The 13,668-nt window shown below is 50.1% G+C and overlaps 1 long non-coding RNA gene across 1 annotated transcript; it reads left to right on the forward strand.

The window, feature by feature from the left end:
• Positions 1-11,762: 11,762 nt before the first annotated feature.
• Positions 11,763-13,463, forward strand: LOC144105704 (uncharacterized). Its single transcript, XR_013308864.1, has 5 exons — positions 11,763-11,837; positions 11,904-12,581; positions 12,655-12,763; positions 12,898-13,089; positions 13,153-13,463. It is a non-coding gene; the product is annotated as an uncharacterized LOC144105704 (long non-coding RNA).
• Positions 13,464-13,668: the final 205 nt, after the last annotated feature.

Genomic DNA, 13,668 nt, shown 5'->3' on the forward strand with positions numbered 1-13,668 from the left:
TGCATGGTTCAATGTCGCCGCCGCCGCAACGCCGCCGCACGCCTTCTGATCTCAGCGCTAACTTCGTGAAGGCAGTCGCTGCCTTGCAAAGCTAATGGGTTAATACCCATGTATGCAGAACTGGTCTCTCTCCAATTAACATTCGTAGATCCCTGGGAGTCCTCATACCACTCCTGGCGCAGTGGTGCAACGGTTAAGTGGTGCGCCAATGCCCTGGGGTGGCAGCTGCCACCGGGGGAATTTGTGTGGTGCGGGTTGCTTTGCGTAAGCAACCTCTCGGGACCAATCATTAATTTAACCGCCACCTGCTGCCAGGTTGCATGGGTACGCCAACGGGCACCAACGAGCATCTCGCATCGCATCGCGCGCGCGACGCACACACACACACACACACACACACACACACACACACACACACACACACACACACACACACACACACACACACACACACACACACACACACACACACACACACACACACACACACACACACACACACACACACACACGCACTCTCTCTCTCACACACGCACACACACTCTCTCTCTCACACACGCTCTCTCTCTCTCTCTCTCTCTTACACACACACACAAACACACACACGCACGCACACACTCTCTCTCTCACACACACACATTCGCTCTCTCACACACGCACACGCACACTCTCTCTCTCTTACACACACACACAAACACACACACACACACGCACGCACTCTCTCACACACACACACACACGCACTCTCTCTCACACACGCCCACGCACACACTCTCTCTCTCACACACGCACACACACTCTCTCTCTTACACACACACACACACACACACACGCGCGCGCGCGCGCGCACTCTCTCTTTCTCTCACACACACACGCACACACACACACACGCACTCTCTCTCTCTCTCACACACACACACACGCGCGGGGGGGGGGGGGGGGGGGGGGGGTTCGCTTAATGGGGCAAGTAGGGGCCGTACTTATAATGCGATTGATGGTTCGCGATTCGATACAGCGTTGCTGCGGTCTGAGTTGTAAATGCGCGCACCCCTTAGATGTATATACAGCGGTGAAGCTAGACAGCATTATTTTGCTGCGGCCACCTATTCCCAGGGAATGTCGTGTCTACGAAGCGAAAATTAACTCGACCGACAGACGTTCACGGATGCGAAGCACTCGAGGAGTCCTCGTCTGCAGCGTCTTCCGCCTGCCATGCAAGCCCAAAGGTAAGTCGACGAGGCTCGCCAGGTATATATATATATATACAGACGTGCATGGCTATACTGCCAGCCCTCCAACGCCCGAGAAAAAAAAGCACAAAAGAAAACACATTTGTGCCGGAAATCGGCCCAGCCGAGCGTGAAAACGCGGCTCTCCTGCGGCGCCCGCGGCCGCCGAGATTGTTGGCTCCGATAAGAGGGCAAAAGGCGCTCGCCAAGCCAAGCCAAGCCGCACACACCAGCGGGCGTTAGGAGACGACGCACAATACGCGCTTCCCGGGGCGGGGGGCGGGCACCACTCGAACGCCCCCCTTCAATCTAATCGGCGCACCCCCTCTTCTGCGCAATCCTTGCTTCCTTTGGACCTCGCTCCCTCCTCCCCCCTTCCTCTCACTCTTTCCCGCCCCTACCGCGTTTCTGTACCCCGTCGGCACAGCGAGTGTGCGCGCGTCGTGTATGCAGATATTCGTGGGGCGTCTTCTTCCGCCGTCCGCTCGGGGGCGCCTAATGCGAGCTGAGTGGAAAAACGGTTTTCGCCACCCTCGGTGGATAACGCTGCTGTGTGTATGATGGCGAGGCCGTTTCTCTCGTCTTTCTTTTACTTATTCCACCTTTGCTGCAGCTCGAAGCGCGATCTTGTTCCGCTCTGCATGTTTCGCGCTCGTTTTTGATTCCTCCTTTCCCGTTATTCGACGGCTTTCGACATGTACGGAGCTGTAATTTTTTGTTTTTTCCTACTACTTTCGGCACGACATATACCTGCGCCCGCTTGTCCGTGCCAACGTCTTTTGTGGGTGCATGGGGAGAGAGGACACATGAACAAACCTATAGAGAGAGATAGAGAAATACAAAAAGAACGAGAGGTAAGGAAACAGCCTGATGCCTGAAATTGCCGGAAATCAGCTTTTATGCCCTCCTCTCTTTGTGTGCCTTCTGCATCTTCTGCTAACGCGGCACATTACGGCGCCCCATGCTCAGCACAGAGGCTTTGCGTCACAGCTCGCGAGCGCGAGCGCACTTTTGAGGAATCGGCTTTTCTTGGGGAAACGCGGCGAAATAGTGCGCGCATTTGCATATGGGAACGCGCAAGCGCTCGCATCGCGATGGCGCCGTCGTTTATTGAATATGCACGCGGAAGGTAAAAGCTGGGCTCCCGACAGACCTCTTCCCGCGTATCGACCCGTCGGCAGAAGGATTGCAGGTGAAGACGCGACTCGACTCCTTCAGCACCTCGCCCAGCTTGAAGGCCTCGAAGAAGAGACTCGAGTTAAGCGCTGTCCAGGTCGTTGCAAAGTAAAGAATTACGCCAGAAAAAAATAAATAAACGAAGACGCGGAAATCGCGTTTTTCGCGGTAGAAGAAACGCATTTCGACTTGACGTCAAGGGAAAACAACCCTCAGTCGGAAATCACGCTCAGAGAGTGGTAGTGATGGACCAGCTTTAATATTGCTCTGCGCTGAGGAACAGGCTTTTTGGGAAGCGTGCGTGTGACTTAGGCAATTCGAAAACAGCTCAGAACACGTTCGCAAGCGTGCCCTTTGTCCACGCACTTCAATCGCAGGGCTAACTGGATTCATTTATCCCCACCGACGTGATTGATTGATTGATTGATTGATTGATTGATACACACTAAATGTTTACTTCTGTAATGAAAACAATGCAATAAAAATTGGAATATAAATTTACCTTTTTGAAGCAAGACTGACATGGCTCAGTGTCAGTTACACTGGTGCTTCGGCGCACGCACGCACGCACGCACGCACGCACACACACACACACACACACACACACACACACACACACACACACACACACACACACACACACACACACACACACACACACACACACACACACACACACACACACACACACACACACACACACACACACACACACACACACACACCACTGAGCGTCTTTTTTTCCGTGGTCAACAGTGCCCAACCATCTCAGAGAGGCAAGAAAATGACTGAGTAGAAAAGTTTTAGATGTTAAGAACCGATTCGTTTCGCGGTATGGTATATATAACCAATCTTTAAAAAAAAAACACTAAAATGTCCTATAGCCACGAGAGACCAACTGAGGGTTGTTCAGAGTCGCGTGACCTAGTCAGCAGTATTTCTTCGTTCTTCAAAGTTAACTAATTAGTTAAGCCTAATTACCTAACTTTTAATTATTACCCAGGGGAACAAAGTGTCAATGGAAAAATTGTAGATCACTTTGAAAAACAGTTGACTGCAACGTTTGCACCAAGATATCGTTAACGTAGTTTTTTTTCGGCCTTAGCTCGCACAGTAATTAAAAAAGCGACTACGTGACAATGGTGCCATTTAAACATCCCAAGACACGTCTTATAGGACAAAATCAATTTTTACTGAAGTGCTCTCCCTAATGAGCCTTTGCGTGCAGATTGGGGCAAAGATGTGACCCAGCAGCTGGTCACGTGATAGCTTTCTTTTAAGGCCAATAAGTAAACCAACGTAAATCATACCTTGATGAAAACAACTCTGCTAGTGGTTTTCTTGAGACGATCTACAACTTTTACATTGGCACTTTGTTCCTCAATTCAACAATTAAAAAGTTGGCTAATTAGGCTTAACTACTTGGTTAACTTTTGTTGAATTCCAATGGCAGATCGAGAGCGCTCCGCCGGATCACAAACGGAGCGCGTAGTTCAGGCGGAGATCACTCCCTCCCATTTTGCCAATGGAATGCATGCGCTCCCGCGGGGGCACTTCGGCGCCCTTCGAAGCGCGGCCTCTCGCTTCACCAGCGATTCGTCCTTGCCGCCACTCTGTCTCTCGCGTTCACGGCAAACAAAAGGCGCACGAAGCTTTCGCTTTGTGTGATGATGCCCGCGCCACAAAATTCCAGTGATGAAACGCGCCAAATTTTCAGATTGCTTGCTTATTTACAGAGCTGCTAGGCTTAGAGAGTACGCGTCGTCTGACGTCAGAAAGCGCGGGAGGTTCAAACAAGTCAACGATTTTGGCCTAGAAAGCGGTCACAAAGAATTGACCACGGTGGAATTGACGACCTGTTAAGAAAATTTTTTGTTTTAACTTGTGCGGACGCGAACAAAACGAAAAATAATTACATTTGGGAGAATTCAATTTAAAAAAATAGTCAAAAATACTGCTTGTACGTTGCCCGGATCACCGCGTAGCGACGACAGGAAGTTCGCGTATGCGACAGAACGGATGCAGCCGGTCATGACCGGAAGCAGACGCGGGAAAGTAAAACGTCGCGCGGGGTTTCGGTCAAATCTGCCGATTTCGGCGGAGCAAATATCGCTGCTCCACGGAGCGATCCGGGATCGACGTCTGATCCCGATCTGCCATTGGAACAGACAACTCGCACTCCCATTTTGCCATTGGAATACGATTGCTCCCAACACAGCAGAAAAACTTGATCCGGATCTGTCATCGGAATTCAACATTTGAAAAACGAAAAAATACTGCAGTCTAGGTCATGCGACTCTAAACAACACTCAGATGGTCTCACTCGGCTAGGAAATTTCGTGTTTTTTAAAAGCTTGGTTACTTTTAGCCATGGGACAATCTGTCAAAGGAGAGAATCGGCCGACGCCTTTGGCTGGAGGAGATCCTTTGAGGGGCATACGCCGCTTTGTTCTTGAGTTGTATCCGACTGTATAGTTACCCTGGAAGGAGAAGGGCATGACGAGAACGTAGGAAGACCTAACCGGAGCGTGGTTAACCTAGATGGAGGAGGGAGAATATGGCGATAGCGGAGCAATGCAGCATTGTCCATCTGCGACAGTTGCTGCGAAACGCGCCGCCAGAGCACGTGGGGAAAACTAAAAATAGCGCTCTACAACCACAAAAAGGTAGGAAGTCACTTTCATGTTCTCTACCTCAACGTATCGCAAAATTTAAATATTTTAAGAGCAGTCACTGAATATCGCATTACACAGTGGTAACTGCCTTGTCAATTTGTTAGTTCACTTAACTTATCCGCTGTAGCTGTCGCATCTGCTGCATAAGCAGTTGTTTAAGTGCAGCACAAGCCTATCTCCAAGCTTCTCAGTGTAAATGGCAACAAGACATGTCGTCACGTAAGCACTATTATATTTCAGGTCAGAGGACACCATCGTGTGTGAACGCTTGCCTTGCCAACATTATTCTGGCCGAGGTAATTATTAACCGAGAGAGAACGTCAGTTCACGTAGAGAGTTGAAAGTGAGTGGATTCCTACCCAAGAATGCCCAAGCATCAGAGTCCAGAACTTCGCAAACGCGTGATGTGAAAAAGGCTTACTGCAAGAGTGGTTGGGCTTACCCGCAGAGCACTAACGCATGACAGTAAAGTTATAGATTGGGCTTACCCGCAGGGCAGCGGCGCATGGCAGTAAAATGATAGGTTAGGTGGGGGCCCCATCGTCAAACTAGGTTATTTGGAATGCAGTTCCACAGAATGATCTTCAAAATATAGCCGAAAAATCAATAAATTACTCATATTTATGTCAGTACCATGGTACAATGGCTAAGAATGCGAATGAAGTCTATTGCGCAATTTGTTTATGTTCTCTTTGGTGACACGTTGCCAAAATAATGAAACTGTACGCAAGGTAAGAGACGGTACGTAACAAAAACTTCACGGGAGGGTCAGTCATCTGAAGCGGCAATTCTACCCTCGATGATTACGTTTTATGCGTTTATTTAATGAATGCTTTTACTCTAAGCCGAGGTTTCACACATGCAACACAACCCTTATGGTGGGTGAAGGTGGTTGGAGAGGTGAATCAAGAGGGGCGGTGGGTGGGATGGTGCCTCTGCCTCCCGAGCGGCTGAGTTCAACCGTCGCAGGTCCGTATACATGCTAGACATCGCTGCCGATGGCTGTTCTCCAAGCCTGGGCGAGTCCCCCACGTGGTGACGTTACAGTAAGTGTACTACTACTACTTTAATTGCAAACGTATATCGTCTGGGTCTTCTCATTTCTGCAGACGAAGTACTTTACTGGCGTGGATGCTTCTGGAGAGCGGATGCCGTCCTTGTCTGCGCGTTATGTCGTTCTGCGGCCAGGGGGCGGCACCAGTGGGTGACGGCGTCGTCAGTACGTGTGCTTATTCATATACTGTCCAGATTTTCCTCGTGGCAAATCCTGCGAAAGAGTTGGCGAGGAAACAAACGCAGGTTAATGACGTCCGAGTCGAAATGAAGAGGAAGAAATGGGCTTGGGCAGGGCATGTAATGCAAAGTAAAAGATAACCGCTGGTCCTTAAGGGTAACGGAGTGGATTCCAAGAGAAGGCAAGCGTAGCAGGGGTCGGCAGAAGGTTGGCTAGGTGGGCGGATGAGATTAGGAAGTTTGCAGGCGTAGGGTGGGCGCAGGTGGCAGAGGAGAGGGTTAGCTGGAGAGACGTGGGAGAGGTTTTTGCCCTGCAGTGGGCGTAATAAGGCTGATGGTGATGAAATCCAGGTGGGCCGGGTCGTCGCACTGAGGTGCCTTGAAGAGAAGCTTTTCCGTCCTTGTTGGCGACGGTGTCGCCGCCGCGCATTGCGGTCTTTGGGGAGAGTATAAAGAGCACCGTCAGGTCCCAGCGCTGGGAGCTCTGTGTGCTAGATCATCGTTCGTCAGTTCGCGGGCTCGTTCTTCGCAAGATTCGCTTCGTGTCCCGGGATCCAGCGTATTGTTACCGTGGCTACAGAAATTATATGTCTAGAACCTTGAAAGTCTTCTGGATGTGTACGCGGTGCTGCGTCTTGTTGGCGGACCGATGAAGCAACTGTGGGCTTGGGTGCGGTCTTCCATTTCTTCAGAATGGCCAATGATCACTTTTCGTGACAGTCCCTCTCGGAAGGCCTGAATCTCCTACTCCACGACATCGGGGTCCATCTCGAGTTCGAAGGGCCGAAGGCCGCCGCAGCCTGTTGCGTTAGACAGGTCGACTTGCAGGGCGGCGTTTTCGCTTCTCGCTCGGGTTGTCCGTTGCGCTGCGTACCGAACGCGGAGCGCCTAGGCAGGTGCTGCAGCAGCTGCTCAGTCACCAGCGCGTCCTTCCACGAAGGACCATGTTTGTTGATCGACAGAGCATCTATAGGGTCGGGCCATCCTCTGCCAGTCTATAGTCTGTGTCCCCGTGCCGTGAGTCACCGACTGCCCTGGGCGCCTCCCGCTCGGGTTCTTGCAGCGCTATGAGTCGTGCCCACACACCGGTAGAGTCCCTCGAGACTACATATACCATGGGAGCCCTGTGATGACGAGCAGGCCTGCTTTCTACAGCACCTCTATAGTTGCTGCACCTGACCGCTTACAAAAATGGTCTATAGACAGTCTATAGACTTCATATAGACTCTGTTGGCTTCCTATAGATATTTATTTTTGTCTGTTCACAGTCTATAGACTGTCTATAGAGAAAAGTCTACTAAAAGTGTACAGCCATAAATCTAAAGATTGTCTACAGGCTTTCTATAGGATTTGTATAGCCTCTAGACTATTCTCTAGGGTTTGGCTACAAAGAGTCTATAGACTTTATAGACAAGTCTATAGACAGTCTATAGACTGTCTAGAAAATTTTTTGTTAGGGACGCTTCGTCAGCTGGAACCAAAGCTTCCCGTGTAGGGTGCCTTGTCCTCTATGATAGCCTGCCGCCAGGCGACATTCTGAGACGCAAGGCTGCTGGTCATGCTTCGCACGAGACGGAGCAGTTGGCCGAGCAGCCAGGCAACAAGCTTCAGCTGTGCTCTTGCGTGCGTTCTCAGTCCTCGATCTTGCTAGTGGTATGGTACGGTACTCATTGCTTCATCGTTTCCTTTCTGGTATGCATTGTTCTTTACTAAAAAGTGCTCTCAGCCCTAATTTCTAATTTCTCCTTCCGTCATTTCTTCCGGTCTCGCATTCACTTCGGTGTGTGCGTGTGTGCGTGCATGTGTGCGCGCGTCTTATTAATTTAACTTTATCTTGACTTTTCATTGCGGATTTTGTGGGTGGAAAGCTTTCGTTCCCGTTTTTGTGATTTTCATAATTCGTTCTGCACTCCATCTTTGATAATGGTAAAAATTTTAAGGACCAGAATATAATCGGCAGTGAACAAAACGTTCCAGCCGAGGAGCAGCCGCTACTGCCTTTTAAAATACATGCCCTCACGCCCGATAAAATTACGTGAACGCCTCTTAGTTATTCTTTATACCGCGAGAAATGGCGGAGCACGTGAAACGTTGTCATGGGTAGGTATCGGATGCGGGCACATATATGCGTCTCTGATTCCACGAATTTGCTGCTAAACCTATACGTGGGCGAAGAAACCGCGCGTCTTTCGAAAACCAGTCCAGACAGCGCTACTGGATGGGACAAAGAATAAACAAACACGGCCTGTCAAAAGCAATAATAATAATAATAATAATAATAATAATAATAATAATAATAATAATAATAATAATAATAATAATAATAATAATAATAATAATAATAATAATAATAATAATTAGTTTTGGGGAAAGGAAATGGCGCAGTATCTGTCTCATATATCGGCGGACACCTGAAGCGCGCCGTATGGGAAGGGATAAGGGAGGGAGTGAAAGAAGAGGTGCCGTAGTGGAGGGCTCCGGAATAATTTTGACCACCTGGGGATCTTTAACGTGCACTGACATCGCACAGTACACGGGCGCCTGTAAAAAGCGCCAAAGAAGAAATCAGGGCGAACGGTCTCGTCATGGCTTCCCGTAATGCATTATTATTAATGGGAGAGCATTACTATATAGGCTATGTCGGCAGCTGACGTGTCCGCAAAAAGTAGACGCAAAATGTGGAATCAAAATGTGTCGCCTGATGTGCCGTCATCATCTGGTGGTATAAGCAGTCATGACCGAATGTGTGTGACACTTGGTATAAGAATGGTGTATCAATATTCACAGGTCCTTAGCTTTAGTCATTAATTAATTATCATAATTAATGACATACATCAATTGTACTAATTAATGATACGAATTAATGAAGGCAACTAATTCTGTTAATTTATGTGGTCGATTAGTACGACTATGTGGCGGCATAAGAGTTTGACCTCATATCCCATATATACGCCTGATGACATCACGCCTACGACCAATCAGAGTACACCAACAATAAAGTACACACCGTCGAGTGGCAGCATCGGAGATCGAAGAGTGGCGGTCGGATCTTAACGGAGTGGGTAAGTAGGTGTATAAATGCGCCGTCTAGGAGCCACCAACGTCGCGGCAAACGCTAATGCTTTCGCATTTCTCGAATGCAGACTCTGCAGTGATCTATAAATTTTTGAAGCGACAGCTTCACTACGCTAGGTTTTCAAGAGGGAAGCGTCAGTGCAGTGACGTGCAGGTGTCACGTGGCTGATCATGTGACCTACTGACGTCATCACAATCTGTCCGCCGTGGCAGGTGGCCACTGCCCATCGGGCTCATCGACGCTTTACAGACAATCCGTTCGGCAGTGTGCCATGCAGAGGAAGCTTTCGCTTATCACCAGGGTTAACCAAAGTTTAAACCACTGCTAATTTTTTCATATACCTGAGCACCTTTATCTTACTTGTAACGGCATATTTCAATCGGCGATTTGGTGCACCTTTTTCTTGCTCCGCGAACAGACATGTGCTTCGATGGACGCGATTCGGATTCAAATCCTGACTTCTTACCCTGACATGATGGCGCATCATGGACACATGGGCTGGTGGCCACCGGAATCACCCACCGGAAATCACAGAGGCAAGTCTAATCACGGATCACGGAGGGCAGATGCTCAACAACGTACTTCTTGCTCCCTCCCAGATTCGTGGCTCCGCTCCGGATCTTCAACTGAAATAAACCGTAAGACCGTTTTTTCTCTGTGTGAGGAAGCTAAGGCCTGAAGTTCTTTATTCAGCAGGAGGAATGCGGAAAAAAATACATAATACCCCAAAGCCTATATTGATATTGTGTTTCGTTTGAACTATACACGAGCAAGAATGTGGCCCAGCGCGACCCAGAACTTTATTTCTGTTTCGTTCCGGCCAAACTTGGACAATATACACTTTTAGCATACCGTGTTACCGTTACCGGAGTACCGGAATCCCGCCCACCGCCAATAAGCATGCGCTGATTGGTCCCGATGCGGAAAGCTTGTGTGCAGCTGCCGGGTACCTGGCGCCATCTGGCGGCCTCTAGGCGATATGCGCATGCCCATGCGCGGGACCAATCAGCGCATACTTATTGCCGATGGGCGGGATTCCGGTACTCCGGTCAAGGTAACACGGTGCATACGGTGTGCTAAAGGTGTCTGATTTCTCTTCGCGTCATGGCCGCTTTGTCTACAATAAAAATGACCGTTCAGGATAGAAGAACCCTTCACCTAGCTGAGCTCCTACATTCTTTTCAGCCTCTTCGCGAAAATAAACCCTTAAGCTTGTTTCACATGCAAGCGAAAATGCTAGCGAATCCTGCCGCCGCGGCGGAAAAATGTGTTTCGAGTCGTCGCTGCGATGAGCGGCGAGGTTCCAACAAGTTGGAAATTTTCGCTGCGATACGCCACTCAATCACTTGCATGTGAGCCAGCCTTTATAGTCTGAAAACTCGCAGGTATACAGTGGCGTATGCAGAATAATATGGACTGCGCTGGGCATTCAAACTCTTCCCTCACATTGCGCAACAGAAATCGAAAAAGTTTTCTGCCTGTTTGCACAAGCGCATATTTACGTGCATAAGTATCAAGTACCCATTTGTTTTCGCTACGTAACTACTCAAAAGGGTTTTCCCTTAGAGGCGCGGTCTCTATTAATCTTTGCCAGACTGTATACACCCTCCCAGTTTTTTTTAATAACATCACGCGAGCGGCGACTGCAAAATAAGGAGGGGAGAAAGCATGCGAGGGTAAGAGCATCCCCACAACTCCTACTGTTGGAGTGAGCGTCGTCTGCTAAGCTGTTCTGATTAGTGCGAAGCAACCCCTGCTCATCATCGGCTGTTATGCGTCAGAGCCCCAAGAAACTGCGATCGATTGATTTATCCGCTGCATATCGCGCAGATGACACTGAACAGAGTATACGTTTGCGATAAACAGCCTATAGTCTGGCCAAAAAACCAGTTGCCAACGTTACTTACGAAAACCTGATGGTACAGGAGGCTCGAAATTGGCGCAATAACTTCGTTAAAACAAACGCTCTCGAGAATGCACCCGCAAACCGCAGCTTTTATAGATGGCCGCAAACGAATCCGGGGGCTGCAAGCCCGTAAGTGTCAGCCAGAAGGACGCGCGCGACAACGCTCCTGTGTCTGAAGCAAGATCTTGATACCGCCGCGTCGTGACTGCGCGAGAGATGTTGAAGAAAAAAAAAAGGCTAACACACTCTGCGTATCGGGTGGAGACTAGGTGCTCCGTCACGGCTTCAGCTCTCGGCACGTGTCGCGGCGCTCGTCGCTGATGGGGATTGAAGCACAGGGCGCTCTTGGTAGAAAATAAATAAATGTAGAAAAAGCGTACTCACTTATCGCCGATAACGAGAGACGGACCATACATGACCATATATGGGCAGGCCCCAGTCGTGAAAGCCCGCTATTGGACCGCCAGCGTCAGTAGCGGGGAAAGAAGCGGCAGCTCTGCGTGTAGGCTTTCCGCCGTCTTTCATGTCGAGGGACAAGCAAGGTGAGATATTTGCGCCCTATTATATAACTTCGGCACTTATTGACGGGACTTTTTGCCTATTTACAGCCAGTTGTCGTCGCGTTATTCCTCGGAGGTGCCTGGAAGCCGCTACGCCCCTGCATGACCGAGGAGCACCGTCTTCGAGCCAGGTCTTCGGCATCGAAGGTGAGTGCGGGGCTAAGCCTCGCGGCGAGGGCGATGTGTCCGTGAAGCCCTTTAACATAAGAATAGGCGAATTTTCGCCATTTGCTTACTGCATAAAAGCGTGTTACTAACACGCAGCTTGTAGCGGTTTCACGGGCAGTCGCCGTCGGGTTCTTGTTTCCGTGACGAAAGCGCAGTGGGCCATATTCGCGACGCGTAGTACAGCTTTAGGCTTAGCTGACACTAGGCAGGACAGCTGTAGGCATTGAGGCAGCGAGGGAACGCGCTTTGCTCGCCGCCTCAAAGGGTATACCCAACGAGCCCGCTGTCGTTTGCGTCATGGAACTACCCGTTCCGAATGCCGTTGCGGCCCGGCCACCATGTCGTGTCAAGGAATGCCCGGGCGCGAAAGTGCTCTTGAGCGACATGTGGCTTGTGGTCGTTACGGTGCCCGGAAATTCTCGCCACACTCGCCCAGCAACTCTGAAGAACGGACGTTGCCTGCGGTCTGCAGCACGTCTTTCCGCTGTAGCCAAGGTCAGTGGCCAGTTTTCGTTCTCCTGAGGAACCGCCGCCACACATTGCTTCACGCCTACAACGGTTAGTATACCATTTCTATACTCGCATACAACTTCATTGCATATGTCTCCCCTCATTTTTTTTTTACTTTCAGGTGTGTCGGCTCCAGCTCTGGCACGTGCTCCAGCTCCAGATCTTCGCGCCTACACGCTTGTTCACAGCGACAGTTAGACCCGTTCTCTGGGTTCAGCGTCGTCGTAATAGTAAGTCGACGTAATTACCAGATAGTGGTAACCACAGAGGGCGGTTATCGGGTAGAGAGGACGGGTGAATGCGGAAAAATGCGCAACAAGAGGGTGCTTAGTTTTGTGCTCGCTTGCTCTTGTATTTTCCACAGGTTCCCCTTTCGTCTGCACGTGCGCGCGGACTGCGCTTCTCCCGTGCTCTGCGCAACCTGTTTTCCGACCTGACATACCTGGGGCAGACGTCACAGCCGCTCATCATGTGCGATATTCCCACCCTGCAACTAAGCTTCAACCTTCCTTCAACGAGCTATACTGCCTGCTGACTCGGATCATATGCCGCCAAAGTAAGCGCTCGAATTGTATAGTGTTTTGGGGTTTTTGTTAACACCTCCGCTTTTCTCTTGCAGATGCTCGAAACGTCAGCTCGACCGTACTCTTGGACGTCCTCTTCAGTGCGTCCACCACGCAAGACACTCCGCGCGGCGTGCAGTCTTCCGACCTCACGTCTGAACTCATCGTGCTGTCGTGCCAGACTCCCACCTGTTCCTATGCGCTGCCGCCACAAGCGTTGTACCTCCGACTATGATCTCGTATTCATCTGCCATGCGTCGTGAACCGGGCTTAGGAACTTCGGAATTGGGTCTGGCCTTCCACTGCCGTCCCGTTCTGCAATACCATCACGACTTGGATCGTGCCAATAAACGCCTCCACCCTTCCACCCCTGCGTTTTGAGAGCCTCTTGCTACCACTTCTGCCCACTGGCGTAAGCCGGTTTGAGCACGTTTTGGTGGACACACACACACACACACTCACACCCTTGTCCTATGGATTAGGACGGAGGCTGAGCGACCATGCTTAACGCACGGCCGCAGACGCACGACTACTGAAGCCCCAGAGGTGCGAAAAACATTGTAATGTGGCCG

The sequence above is a fragment of the Amblyomma americanum genome, chromosome 9 (assembly GCF_052857255.1).
Source record: "Amblyomma americanum isolate KBUSLIRL-KWMA chromosome 9, ASM5285725v1, whole genome shotgun sequence".
NCBI lineage: Eukaryota > Metazoa > Arthropoda > Arachnida > Ixodida > Ixodidae > Amblyomma > Amblyomma americanum.